We start from the raw sequence: 16,054 nt of genomic DNA, 5'->3' as shown, positions 1-16,054 counted from the left end.
AATACTCTATGTGCTTCACTTATATCTTTTGAGTTAGATAATTTTGCTCTAGTGCTTCGCTTATATACTTTAGAGCACGGCGGTGCTTTTATTTTATAGAAATAATTGATCTCTCATGATTCACTTATATTATTTTGAGATTCTTTAGAACAGCATGGTAATTTGCTTTGGTTATAAAATTAGTCCTAAATATAATAGGCATCCAAGATAAAAACCTTAAAGTGCTTTAAATACTAAGAGAAGTTGGATAGTTGATAGTTGTTTTGAGATATAAAGGTGGTAATATTAGAGGTGTGCTAGTTGAGTAATTGTGAAATTGAGGAATACTTGTGTTGAAGTTTGCAAGTCTCGTAGCATGCACGTATGGTAAACGTTGTGTGACAAATTTGAAGCATGAGGTGTTCTTTGATTGCTTTCCTTATGAGTGGCGGTTGGGGATGAGCGATGGTCTTTTCCTACCAATCTATCCCCCTAGGAGCATGCGCATAGTTCTTGGTTTTGATGACTTGTAGATTTTTGCAATAAGTATGTGAGTTCTTTATGACTAATGTTGAGTCCATGGATTATACTCACTCTTACCCTTCCATCATTGCTAGCCTCTTCGGTACCGTGCATTGCCCTTTCTCACCGTGAGAGTTGGTGCAAACTTCACCGGTGCATCCAAACCCGTGATATGATACGCTCTATCACACATAAGTCTCCTTATATCTTCCTCAAAACAGCCACCATACCTACCAATTATGGCAGTTCCATAGCCATTCCGAGATATATTGCCATGCAACTTTCCACCGTTCCGTTTATTATGACACACATCATCATTGTCATATTGCCTTGCATGATCATGTAGTTGACATCGTATTTGTGGCAAAGCCACCATGCTTACTTTTTCATATATGTCACTCTTGATTCATCGCATATCCCGGTACACCGCCGGAGGCATTCACATAGTCATATTTTGTACTAAGTATCGAGTTGTAATCCTTGAGTTGTAAGTAAATAAAAGTGTGATGATCATCATTAGAGCATTGTCCCATGTGAGGAAAGGATGATGGACACTATGATTCCCCCACAAGTCAGGATGAGACTCCGGACGAATAAAAAAGAATAAAAAAGAGGCCAAGAAAAAAGGGAGAAGGCCCAAATAAAAAAAATGAGAGAACAAGAGAGAAAGGACAATGTTACTATCCTTTTTCCACACTTGTGCTTCAAAGTAGCACCATGATCTTCATGATAGAGAGTCTCTTATTTTGTCACTTTCATATACTAGTGGGAATTTTTCATTATAGAACTTGGCTTGTATAATCCAATGATGGGCATCCTCAAATGCCCTAGGTCTTCGTGAGCAAGCAAGTTGGATGCACACCCATTTAGTTTCTTTGATGTGCTTTCATACATTTATAGCTCTAGTGCATCTGTTGCATGGCAATCCCTACTCCTTGCATTGACATCAATCAGTGGGCATCTCCATAGCCCATTGATTAGCCGCGTCAATGTGAGACTTTCTCCTTTTTTGTCTTCTCACACAACCTCAATCATAATATTATATTCCACCCATAGTGCTATGTCCATGGCTCGCGCTCATATATTGCGTAAAAGTTGAAAGAGTTTGAAAAGGCTAAGTATGAAACAATTGCTTGGCTTGTCATCGGGGTTGTGCATGATGAGAGCATTTTGTGTGACGAAAATGAAGTATGGCCAAACTATTTGATTTTGTAGGGATGAGCTTTCTTTGGCTATGTTATTTTGATAAGACATAATTGCTTGGTTAGCATACTTGGAGTATTATTATTTTTATGTCAACATTAAAGTTTTATCTTGAATCTTTCGGATCTGAACATTCATGCCACAATAAAGAAAATTAAATTGAAGAATATGATATAAAGCATTCCACATCAAAAATTATGTTTTTATCATTTACCTACTCGAGGACGAGCGGGAATTAAGCTTGGGGATGCTTGATACGCCTCCAACGTATCTATAATTTTTGATTGTTCCATGCTATTATACATTCTGTTTTGGATGTTTAATTGGCTTTATTATACACTTTTATATTATTTTTGGGACTAACCTATTAACCAAAGGTCCGGTGCAAATTGTTGTTTTTTTGCCTATTTCAGTGTTTCGCAGAAAAGGAATATCAAACGGAGTCCAAATGGAATGAAACCTTCAGGAGCGTGATTTTTGGAACAAATGTGATCTAGAGGACTTGTAGTGGATGTCAAGAAACAACCGAGGAGGCCATGAGGCAGGGAGGCGCGCCTGCCCCCTGGACGCGCCCTCCCCCCTCGTGGCTCCACTGACCTACTTCTTCCTCCTATATATACTCATATACCCTGAAAACATCGAGGAGCACCACGAAACCCTATGTCGACCACCGCAACCTTCTGTACCCAAGAGATCCCATCCTAGGGCCTTTTTCGGAGCTACGCCCGAGGGGGCATCGATCACGGAGGGCCTCTACATCAACTCCATGGCCTCTCCGATGATGTGTGAGTAGTTTACCTCAGACCTTCGGGTCCATAGTTATTAGCTAGATGGCTTCTTCTCTCTCTTTGGATCTCAATACAAAGTTCTCCTCGATCTTCTTGGAGATCTATTCGATGTAACTCTTTTTGCGGTGTATTTGTCGAGATATGATGAATTGTGGGTTTATGATCAAGTCTATCTATGAACAATATTAGATTCTTCTCTGAAATCTTTTATGTATGATTTGTTATCTTTGCAAGTCGCTTCGAATTATCATTTTGGTTTGTCCTACTAGATTGATCTTTCTTGCAATGGGAGAAGTGCTTAGCTTTGGGTTCAATCTTGCGTTTCTCGATCCTGGTGACAGAAAGGGAAACGACATGTATTGTATTGTTGGCATCGAGGATAAAAAGATGGGGTTTATATCATATTGCTTGAGTTTATCCCTCTACATCATGTCATCTTACCTAATGCGTTACTCTGTTCTTATGAACTTAATACTCTAGATGCATGCTGGATAGCGGTCAATGTGTAGAGTAATAGTAGTAGATGCAGGCAGGAGTCGATCTACTTGTCACGGACGTGATGCCTATATACATGATCATGCCTAGATATTCTCATAATTATTCGCTTTTCTATTAATTGCTCGACAGAAATTTGTTCACCCACCGTAATACTTATGCTATCTTGAGAGAAGCCACTAGTCAAACCTATGGCCCCCAGGTCTATTCTCAATTATATTAATCTCCCGTCAACAAGTTATTTCTAGTACCGCTTATTTTGCTATCTTTACTTTTAATCTTTATCATAAAAATACCAAAAATATCATCTCTATCAGATCTCACTCTCGTAAGTGACCGTGAAGGGATTGGCAACCCCTTTATCGCATTGGTTGCCAGGTTCTTATTTGTTTGTGTTGGTACGAGGGACTTGCGTGTGGCCTCCTACTGGATTGATACCTTGGTTCTCAAAAACTGAGGGAAATACTTACGCTACTTTGCTGCATCACCCTTTCCTCTTCAAGGGAAAACCAACGCAGTGCTCAAGAGGTAGCACCTGCCCCAAATGGGACAAAAAATTTACCACATCATGTTGATGCTGCTCCATGATAGCATGCCAAGTTTCATGAATTTCGGACGACTTTTGGACTTACTAGAATTACAAAAGTAAGTACGTCAACATTTGCCGTAGAGCCATGGTGTCGTGGTGTTCGAAATTCATCCCCATTTCTTGCATGGGACATAAGCATAAACCCATGGACACATATATGATTTTACAACCCATGTTGGTGCACCAGAGCATGTGCATGTAGTTTAATTTTAAATTGTGCACCTGAAATGGCTAGAAAACTAATTTAATGTATAAATTGTCCAAACGAACCATGAATAATTCCAATTCTTTTACGACACACATGTAGTTGCATGTTCACTTAAGATAAAAGGTCTAGCAATTCAAACACCGTCCATTGCCGCTGTGACCCCATTATGTAATTCAAATCAAGACGAAAAATCAAGTAGATCTCACACAGTTTATTATAACCAACTGTGTGAGATGCAGCACAAAATATCTTGGAGCACGGTCGGAGTATAGTACGCATACGGCTTACGCGAGAAGGTGCGACGGCTACAGTCCACAGCCCGCTCTGAATAAGGGACCGTGTCTGATGACACTTTGCGCGCCAGTTTTTTCGCTGAAGCGATTCCAAATTTTCGGCTTCCGTGGAAATATCTACCTCCCTGCCCCCTGATAACCCACAAGTATAGGGGATCACAACAGTTTTCGAGGGTAGAGTATTCAACCCAAATTTATTGATTCGACATAAGGGGAGCCAAAGAATATTCTCAAGTATTAGCAATTGAGCTGTCAATTCAACCACACCTGGAAACTTAATATCTGCAGCAAAGTGTTTAGTAGCAAAGTAATATGATAGTAGTGGTAATGGTAGCAAAAGGCAACGGTAGCAAAAGTAATATTTTTGGTGTTTTGTAGTTATGATAACAATAGCAATGGAAAAGTAAATAAGCGAAGAACAATATATGGAATGCTCGTAGGTAATGGATCGGTGATAGAGAATTATGCCGGATGCGGTTCATCATGTAACAATCAAAACCTAGGGTGACACAGAACTAGCTCCAATTCATCAATGTAATGTAGGCATGTATTCCGAATATAGTCATACGTGCTAATGGAAAAGAACTTGCATGACATCTTTTGTCCTACCCTCCCATGGCAGCGGGGTCCTATTGGAAACAAAGGGATATTAAGGCCTCCTTTTAATAGAGTACCGGACCAAAGCATTAACACATAGTGAATACATGACTCCACAAACTACGGTCATCACCGGGAGTGGTCCGGATTATTGTCACTTCGGGGTTGCCGGATCATAACACATAGTAGGTGACTATAGACATGCAAGATAGGATCAAGAACTCTCATATATTGATGAAAATATAATAGGTTCAGATCTGAAATCATGACACTCGGAACCTAGTGACAAGCATTAAGCATAGCAAAGTCATAGCAACATCAATCTCAGAACATAGTGGATACTAGGGATCAAACCCTAACAAAACTAACTCGATTACATGATAAATCTCATGCAACCTATCACTGTCCAGCAAGCCTACGATGGAATTACTCACGCACGGCGGTGAGCAACATGAAGTTGGTGATGGAGGATGGTTGATGATGACGACGACGACGGATTCCCCTCTCCGGAGCCCCGAAGGGACTCCAGATTAGCCCTCCCGAGAGAGTTTAGGGCTTGGCGGCGGCTTTGTATCGTAAAACGCGATGAATCCTTCTCCTTTATTTTTTTCTCCCTGAACACGAATATATGGAGTCAAGGTTGAGGTTGATGGAGCTCCAGGGGGCCCACGAGGCAGGGGGCGCGCCCCCCACCCTCGTGGCTAGGGTGTGGGCCCCCTGGCCTTGATTCTTTACCAGTATTTTTTATTATTTACAAAAATAATCTCCGTGGAGTTTCAGGTCATTCCGAGAACTTTTGTTTCTGCACATAAATAACACCATGGCAATTCTGCTGAAAACAGCATCAGTCCGGATTAGTTCCATTCAAATCATGCAAGTTAGAGTCCAAAACAAGGGCAAAAGTGTTTGGAAAAGTAGATACGACGGAGACGTATCAACTCCGCCAAGCTTAAACCTTTGCTTGTCTGCAAGCAATTCAGTTGATAAAATGAAAGTGATAAAGAAAAACTTTTACAAACTCTGTTTGCTCTTGTTGTTGTAAATATGTAAAGTCAGCATTCAAGTTTTCAGCAAAGATTATGAACTAACCATATTCACAATAACGCTTAGGTCTCATGTTTACTCATATCAATGGCATAATCAACTAGCGAGCAATGATAATAAATCTCGGATGACAACACTTTCTCAAAATAATCATAATATGATATAACAAGATGGTATCTCGCTAGCCCTTTCTGAGATCGCAAAACATAAATGCATAGCACCTTTAAAGATCAAGGACTGACTAGACATTGTAATTCATGGTAAAAGAGATCCAGTCAAGTCATACTCAATGTAAACTAATAGTAATGAATGAAAATGACAGCGGTGCTCTCCAACTAGTGCTTTTTAATAAGAGGAAGATGACTCAACATAAAAGTAAATAGATAGGCCCTTCGTAGAGGGAAGCAGGGATTTGTAGAGGTGCGAGATCTCGATTTTGAAATAGAGGTGAATAATATTTTGAGCGGTATACTTTCATTGTCAACATAACAACCAAGAGATGGCGATATCTTCCATGCTACACACCTTATAGGCGGTTCCCAAACAGAATGGTAATGTTTATACTCCCCCTCCACCAACAAGTATCAATCCATGGCTTGCTCGAAACAACGAGTGCCTCCAACTAACAACAGTCTCGGGGGAGTTTTGTTTGCAATTATTTCGATTTGATTTGCATAAAGCATGGGACTGGGCATCCCGGTGACCAGCCATTTTCTCGTGAGTGAGGAGCGGAGTCCACTCCTCTTGATAATAACCCGCCTAACATGGAAGATACGGACAACCCTAGTTGAAACATGAGCTATTCGAGCATACAAAACAGAATGTTTATTCGGAGGTTTAGATTTTGGCGCATACAAATTTACTTGGAACGGCAAGTAGATACCGTATATAGGTAGGTATGGTGGACTCATATGGAACAACTTTGGGGTTTATGGGATTGGATGCAAAAGCAGTATTCCCGCTTAGTACAGGTGAAGGCTAGAAAAAGACTGGGAAGCGACCAGCTAGAGAGCGACAACAGTCATGAACATGCATTAAAATTAATCAGCATCGAATGCAAGCCTGAGTAGGATATAATGCACCATGAACATAAATATCGTAGAGGCTATGTTGATTTTGTTTCAACTACATGCATGAACATGTGCCAAGTCAAGCCACTCGAATCATTCAAAAGAGGATACCACCCTATCATACCACATCACAACCATTTTAATAGTATGTTGGCACGCAAGGTAAACCATTATAAGCTCCTAGATAATTAAGCATGGCATAAGCAACTATAATCTCTAATTGGCATTGCAAACATGTTTATTCATAATAGGTTGAATCAGGAATGATGAACTAATCATATTTACAAAAAAAGAGGTCGAGTTCATACCAGCTTCTCCCATCTCAATCAGTCCATCATATATCGTCATAATTGCCTTTCACTTGCACGGCCGAATGATGTGAATAATAATAGCAGTGCACGTGCATTGGACTAAGCTGGAATCTGCAAGCATTCGATAAACAGGATAAGACAAGGCAATATGGACTCTTTTGTCAGATCAACAATAATGCATATAAGAGCCACTTTAACAATTTAATTATGCTCTTCTCCTATAGACCCCTAAAGAAAAGAAAAGAAATAAAACTATTTACACGGGAAAGCTCCCAACAAGCAAAAGAAGAACAGGAAATCTTTTTGGGTTTCCTTTTTAAGCACTACTACAAGCATGGAAATTAAAACTAGCTAAAAGCTACAACTATTTTTTTTTTCTTAAGGTTTATCAAACACACAAGAAGAAAGCATAAAAAGGAAATAAACTAGCATGGATATTATAGTGAAAAAGTATGAGCACCGACAACTAGCAATGAGTGTGTGAACATGAATGTAATGTCGGTGGGAAATACGTACTCCCCCAAGCTTAGGCTTTTGGCCTAAGTTGGCCTATGGCCACGGCTGACCTGGCGGATATCCAAAGTAATAGTTGGGGTCGTACTGCGAAGAAGCCTCGGATTGCCACTGGTTGGCAATCACCTCCGGGTCCCACTCATAATCAGACTGTCGTGGAGGATCAAATTGTGATTCCGGCTCTGGCTCTGTAGCTTCTGTAGGGTTCCGGTAGGCATGAATGGCCTCCAACGGAACAAGGTACTTGCCTACAGATAAATCAAACAAGGAAGGAGCGGGCAAGGTAATAATCTCAGGATGATTTTTACCAAATATTAATTTGTACTTAAGAGCCTTTTCCCTATTCTTAACAATAAAATCATGTGCTACCATACTCTTATAATCTAAATAAACAAGAGGCGGCAATTTTTCTTCCTTCTCATAATGCCTAATAGGTATGTTAAAATGTGCAGCTAGGCGCGAGGTGAAGATGCCTCCAAAGACGGGGCCCTTAGTACGGTTAAGATTTAACCACTTTGCAATAATAGCACCCATGCTAAATGTATCATCACAAAATAAGGCATGGCACAAAATAACAATATCAGGGGCACTCAGGTTTCCACCGTTTTCGCGCCCAATTAAGCATCTACTAGAAAATATAGCAAAGTAACGTAGAACAGGAAAGTGTGTATGCTAGTAGTTCGTGCGTTGGAAACCTTCCTCGTTTCCCCTACAGTGATGGTATCAATAAACCCATCCACATCATCACGATGTGGTTCCTCTATGATGCCCTCAAAAGGGATCAAACAAACTCGACAAAAATCACGAAGTGAGATCTCCTTATGCTCATCATATAAATAAAACTCCACCGTAGGTGGTGAGCTCCTTGCATGGAAATGAAAGTTTTGCACAAAGATATTGGTGAGTTAGAGATACTGTTCGCATTGGTTGTGGAGGAAGGCGGTGAGGCCTGCATTCTCAGCTAATTCATAGAAATCATCATAAATCCCGGCTGCTCTCAAGAAATCATCACAAGGCCATTCACACGGCCGGACCTCCACGGTGCGAGGGAGATTATACTTTGGTCTCTTATCCTCCCCACTTTTCTTATCCTTCGAGCTTCGGCTCGATGAGCCCCTCAAAAATCTCTTCATTATTTTCTGAAAAAATCTGAAATTTTTAGTAACTTCAAATAAAAGTAAACCAAACTCAACAAAATTGATAGCAACTACTCCTACAAGTGCCTAGAGCATATATCATGCATTAGAACTACTTCGAACCATATAAATTTGGCATGCAAGCTCAAGCACATGGTCACCTAGGCAGCACAAATTTGCAATGAATAAAGCACAAAAACAAAAACTAATTGGACCAATGGAGGAGTCACATACCAAGGAACAATCCCCCAAAGCAGTTTTTGTGAGAGGTGCTTTGAGCAAGGAGATCGAAAATCGCAGCAAAATGAGCTAGAACTTGTGCTTGAGCCGGATGGTGATTTTTTTGGGAGGAAGAAGAAGTGTGTGGTGCAGGCATAGTTTAATAAACCGGACCAGACCGGCGGTCGAACCGGAAAAAACTGGAACCGGCAGCCTCATCGGGTTTTTAAGCTAATAAGACCGATATGCAATCAAACCGGAAAAAACCGATCGAACCGGCCGGTTTTCCGGAAAACCAGTGAAAAAACCGGGTAATTGAACCGGGAAAACCAGGAAAAAGTTTTAATAGAAATTGGGAAAGTGGGATTCGATCCAATGGCATGTGAGCAGTAGGCGGGGCCTGCCCATGGCCCAATAACCAACTTGGTTGTGCTACTTTGTTGTCCACTACATGGTTATAATTTTATTTGACCATTGTTTCACTCTATATTAGCACATATGTTAATCAATATATATTATTTTATTTCTTAAAAAAACAACAATCGAATCGGTGAACCGGCGGTCCGACCGGTAAAAACCTGAACCGACAACCTTTCCAGTTCGATTTTCGGTTCGGTGTTTTAAACTATGGGTGCAGGAAAAGTGGAGGGGAGCCACCATGGGCCCACGAGGCAGGGGGCGCGCCTAAGGGGTGGGTGTGCCGTGGACCCTCGTGGACAGGTGCTTGCTCCCCCTGCTCTGTTCTCAGTGCCAGATATTCTCAAATATTCCAGAAAAAATCATATTAAAATTTCAGGGCATTTGGAGAACTTTTATTTTCGCGATATTTTTATATTGCATGGATAATTCAGAAAATAGACAGAAATTACTATTTTTGCTTTATTTAATATAAATTACAGAAAGTAAAAAGAGGGACAGGGAGTTGTGTTTTCTAAATTCATCCATCTCATGCTCATCATAAGGAATCCACTAACAAGGTTGATCAGGTCTTGTTAACAAACTCACTCCGAATAACATGGAACCGAAGAATTTTCGAATAACACTAGGTTACCTCAACAAGGATATGCACATCCCCAACAACAAGAATATCATATTTCTTCTTGACAGTATGAAGAGGAAATTCAAAACCTCCAAAAATAATCGATGGAATTTTTCCAATAGAATTGATAGTGTGGACTTGAGGTTGTTTCCTTGGAAAGTGTACCGTATGCTCATTACCATTAACATGAAAAGTGACATTGCCTTTGTTGCAATCAATAACAGCCCCTGCAGTATTCAAAAAAGGTCTTCCAAGAATAATAGACATACTATCGTCCTCGGGAATATCAAGAATAGAAAAGTCCATTAAAATAGTAACGTTTGCAACTACAACAGGCACATCCTCACAAATACCGACAGGTATAGCAGTTGATTTATCAGCCATTTGCAAAGATATTTTAGTAGGTGTCAACTTATTCAAATCAAGTCTACGATATAAAGAGAGAGGCATAACACTAACACCGGCTCCAAGATCACATAAAGCAGTTTTAACATAGTTTCTTTTAATGGAGCATGGTATGGTTGGTACTCCTGGATCTCCTAGCTTTTTAGGTATTCCACCCTTAAAAGTATAATTAGCAAGCATGGTGGAAATTTCAGCTTCCGGTATCTTTCTTTTATTAGTAACAATATCTTTCAAGTACTTAGCATAAGGATTCATTTTGAGCATATCAGTCAAACGCATACGCAAGCAGATAGGTCTAATCATTTCAGCAAAGCGCTCAAAATCCTCATCATCCTTTTCTTGGATGGCTTGGGAGGAAAAGGCATGGGTTTCTGAACCCAAGGCTCTCTTTCCTTACCATGCTTCCTAGCAACAAAGTCTCTTTTATCATAATGTTGATTCTTTGATTGTGGGTTATCAAGATCAACAGCAGGTTCAATTTTTACATCATTATCATTACCAGGTTGAGCATCAACATGAACATTATCACTAGTTTCCTGTTCATTACCAAATTATGTTTCAGCATCAAAAATAGAGATATCATTGGGATTCTCAGGTGTGTCAATAACAGGTTCACTAGAAGCGTGCAAGGTCCTATCATTTTTAGTTTTCTTCCTTTTAGAAGGACTAGGTGCATCTATATTATTTCTCTGAGAATCTTGCTCAATTCTCTTAGGGTGGCCTTCAAGGTACAAAGGTTCCTGAGTCATTTTACCAGTTCTAGTAGCCTCTCTAACAGCATAGTCATTATTCTTATTGTTCATTTCATTGAGCAAATCATTCTGAGCTTTAAGTACTTGTTCTACTTGAGTGGTATCCATAGAAGCATGTTTACTAATGAGTTCAAGTTCACCTTTAACTCTAGACATATAATCACCCAAGTGTTCAATCATATAAGCATTTTGTTTTAATTGTCTACCAAAGTAAGCATTGAAGTTTTCTTGCTTAAACATAAAGTTATCAAACTCATCCAAACATTGGCTAGCAAACTTAGTAGGAGGGATTTCAGCTTTATCATATCTATAGAGAGAATTTACCTTTACTACCTGTGTCGGGTTATCAAGACCATGTGTTTCTTCAATAGATGATGGATTTAGACCATATATTTCTTCAATAGACGGTAAATTAAGACCATGTATTTCTTCCATAGGAGGTAAATTCTTAACATCTTCACCTTTAATACCATTTTCCTTCATAGATTTCTTTGCCTCTTGCATATCTTCAGGACTGAGAAATAGAACACCTCTTTTCTTTGGAGTTGGTTTAGGAATAGGCTCAGGAGCTGGCTCAGGAAATTTCCAATTATTTTCATTTGTCAGCATATTATTCAATAGAATTTCAACTTCATCCAGTGTTTTTTCCCTGAAAACAGAACCAGCACAACTATCCAGGTAATCTCTGGAAGCATCGATTAGTCCATTATAAAAGATATCAAGTATTTAATTTTTCTTAAGAGGGTGATCATGCAAAGCATTAAGTAATTGGAGAAGCCTCCCCCAAGCTTGTGGGAGACTCTCTTCTTCAATTTGCACAAAATTATATATATCCCTTAAGGCAGCTTGTTTCTTATGAGCAGGGAAATATTTAGCAAAGAAGTAATAAATCATATCTTGGGGACTACACACGCAACCAGGATCAAGAGAATTAAACCATATCTTAGCATCACCCGTTAATGATAACGGAAATATTTTAAGGATATAAAAGTAGCAAGTTCTCTCATCATTAGTGAACAGGGTGGCTATATCATTTAATTTAGTAAGATGTGCCACAACAGTTTCAGATTCATAGCCATAAAAAGGATCAAATTCAACCAAAGTAATTATATCATGATCAATAGAGAATTCATAATCCTTATCAGTAACAAAGATAGGTGAAGTAGCATAAGCAGGATCATATTTCATTCTAGCATTCACAGTTTTTTGTTTAAGCTTAGCTAATAATTTCTTAAGATCACTTCTATCTTAGCAGTTTCTTCATCCATGACATAGCCCTCAGGCACAACAGGTAATTCATATTTATTAGGAGAGCCTTCATCATCACTTTTATCAATATTTTCGGTTTCAATAATTTCATTCTCTCTAGCCCTAGCAAGTTGTTCATCAAGAAATTCACCAAGTGGCACAGTAGTATCAAGCATAGAAGTAGTTTCATCATAAGTATCATGCATAGCAGAAGTGGCATCATCAATAATATGCGACATATCAGGATTAATAGCAGAAGTAGGTTTAGGTGTCGCAAGCTTACTCAAAATAGAAGGTAGATCAAGTGCAGAGCTAGATGGCAGTTCCTTACCTACCCTCGTAGTTGAGGGATAAATCTTGGTTTTTGGATCTCTCAAGTTCTTCATACTAATAAGCAGATATAAATCCCAAGTGACTCAAAGAATAGAGCTATGCTCCCCGGCAACGGCACCATAAAATAGTCTTAATAACCCACAAGTATAGGGGATCGCAACTGTTTTCGAGGGTAGAGTATTCAACCCAAATTTATTGATTCGACACAAGGGGAGCCAAAGAATATTCTCAAGTATTAGCAACTGAGTTATAAATTCAACCACACCTGGAAACTTAATATCTACGGCAAAGTGTTTAGTAGCAAAGTAATATGATAGTAGTGGTAACGGTAGCAAAAGTAATATTTTTGGTGTTTTGTAGTTATGATAACAATAGCAATGGAAAAGTAAATAAGCGAGAACAATATATGGAAAGCTCATACGCAATGGATCGGTCATAGAGAATTATGCCGGATGTGGTTCATCATGTAACAATCATAACCTAGGGTGACACAGAACTAGCTCCAATTCATCAATGTAATGTAGGCATGTATTCCGAATATAGTCATACGTGCTTATGGAAAAGAACTTGCATGACATCTTTTGTCCTACCCTCCCGTGGCAGCAGGGTCCTATTGGAAACTAAGCAATATTAAGGCCTCCTTTTAATAGAGTACCGGGCCAAAGCATTAACACATAGTGAATACATGAACTCCTCAAACTACGGTCATCACCGGGAGTGGTCCGGATTATTGTCACTTCGGGGTTGCCGGATCATAACACATAGTAGGTGACTATAGAGTTGCAAGATAGGATCAAGAACTCTCATATATTGATGAAAACATAATAGGTTCAGATCTGAAATCATGACACTCGGGCCCTAGTGACAAGCATTAAGCATAGAAAAGTCATAGCAACATCAATCTCAGAACATAGTGGATACTAGGGATCAAACCCTAACAAAACTAACTCGATTACATGATAAATCTCATCCAACCCATCACCGTCCAGCAGGCCTACGATGGAATTACTCATGCACGGAAGTGAGCGTCATGGAATTGGTGATGGAGGATGGTTGATGATGACGACGGTGACGGATTCCCCTCTCCGGAGCCCTGAACGGACTCCAGATCAGCCCTTCCGAGAGAGCTTAGGGCTTGGCGGCGGCTCCGTATCATAAAACGCGATGAATCCTTCTCCTCTATTTTTTCTCCCCGAACACAAATATATGGAGTCAACGTTGAGGTCGGTGGAGCTCCAGGGGGCCCACGAGGCAGGGGGGCGCCCCCACCCTCGTGGCTAGGGTGTGGGCCCCTGGCCTTGATTCTTTGCCAGTATTTTTTATTATTTCCAAAAATAATCTCCGTGGAGTTTCAGGTCATTCCGAGAACTTTTGTTTCTACACTTAAATAACACCATGGCAATTCTGCTGAAAACAGTGGCAGTCCGGGTTAGTTCCATTCAAATCATGCAAGTTAGAGTCCAAAACAAGGGCAAAAGTGTTTGGAAAAGTAGATACGACGGAGACATATCACCCCCTCCCCCTTACCAAAAGCCACATTTCCCCTGTTTCCGTCTTCCTTTCCAAGTTGAAACCTTCACTCCTTGCTTGGAGCACCACCTCCTCGCTGGTGACCCTCCTTCACGCTGCTCGGCCTCGCCTATCCAGGCAGGTAATCCACACCTGACCCCCATCCTCCTCCTCCTTCCACATCCCACATGCCCCGACCGCCGGCGCGAGTGCGACACCTTCCACCCAAATCAGCAACCCCTCCACCAAATAAGCGCCGCCCTAAGACATGGTGCACGCAGTATAGCCAGGATATCAAGGAGCATTTGGCAGCGGAAAAGAAAATCGCGGCCGCACGCGCGGATGAGGTCGCAATTCCTGTCATTCATGTTGACCCCCAGACCTTGGAGGAGCACCTCGCCATCGAGGCCACCGTCGATGCCTCGTGCGCTGACGCCGCGACGTGGTTGGCTGCTTTAAACCCATGTTTAGTTTGCTAGCTACGGCCTTTCCTTAACAAATTCTAGTGGATTGTGCTCTCTACTTTTACCATGCAATCTTCTGCTCTAGAGTATATGTTCTATATGTCGTGCAATGTGGTGTTCAGTTAACTGTTTGGTTCAATTCTGCAAATGTGATGTTTAATTCTTCAGGGTGCAATTTTCCAAGTTGCCAAGCATGCCTCGTTTGGTTAACTATCTGATCTTCTATTAGGAGTATGTTATATTGTGCAATGTGGTGCTCAGTTAACGTTTGGTTCATTTGTTGTGGTGTTTAGTTAACTGGTTGGTTCGATTCTGCAATGCGATGTTCAATTGTTGTGGGTGCATTCTGTTATTGTATGCCATGTGAGAAATAGATCGAATTTGGCTGTACTAAATACATGAGAAACAAATACGATTGCTATATTTCCAAGTTGTTAAGCATGCTTGGTTTGGTTAACTGTCTGATCTTCTATTAGGAGTATGTTATATTGTGCAATGTGGTGCTCAGTTAATGTTTGGTTCATTTGTTGTGGTGTTTAGTTAACTGCTTGGTTCAATTCTGCATGTCGATGTTCAATTGTTGTGGATGCATTCTGTTATTGTATACCATGTGAGAAATAAATCGAATTTGGTTGTACTAAATACATGAGAAACAAATACAATTGTTGTATTTCCAAGTTGTTAAGCATGCTTGGTTTGGTTAACTGTCTGGTCTTCTATTAGGAGTATGTCCTATTATGCAATGTGGTGCTCAATTAACGTTTAGTTCATTTGTTGTGGTGTTTAGTTAACTGCTTGGTTCAATTCTACAATGCGATGCTCAATTGTTGTGGCTGCATTCTGTTATTGTATACCATGTGAGGAATAAATTGAATTTGGTTGCACTTAATACATGAGAAACATATACAAGTGTTATATTTCCTAGTTTTTAATCATGCTTGGTTTGGATAAATGGGTTTTCCATGTGTCTTGAATTAATCTGATGAATCTGCAATGTGCTCATTTATCATCAACATATTTTACAGATAGCATGCGAACCCTTACTTAACCTGATGACTAACTACCTTATATGTGTTGCAGGGAAACAATGGGAAGCACTGAGGTTTACAAGATGGTACTAACTATTATACCTTGCCTTTTTTATTCCTTTGCCCCATTTCAAATATAGAGAAGATATTTATGCACATCCTTGTTTTCAGGGTTCACTAATGATTACCTCTCAAACCACCTCTGTGGTCAGGAGGCGATGAAAATTTTCATACAACACCCACGGTTCAATATTGAAGTGTTCCTGAAGAGGTCGAAGGATGGATGGTCAATCATCCACAGGCACTGGC

Source organism: Triticum dicoccoides, chromosome 3A (assembly GCF_002162155.2).
Source record: "Triticum dicoccoides isolate Atlit2015 ecotype Zavitan chromosome 3A, WEW_v2.0, whole genome shotgun sequence".
Lineage (NCBI taxonomy): Eukaryota > Viridiplantae > Streptophyta > Magnoliopsida > Poales > Poaceae > Triticum > Triticum dicoccoides.
Note: the sequence above shows the minus strand (reverse complement) of the source record.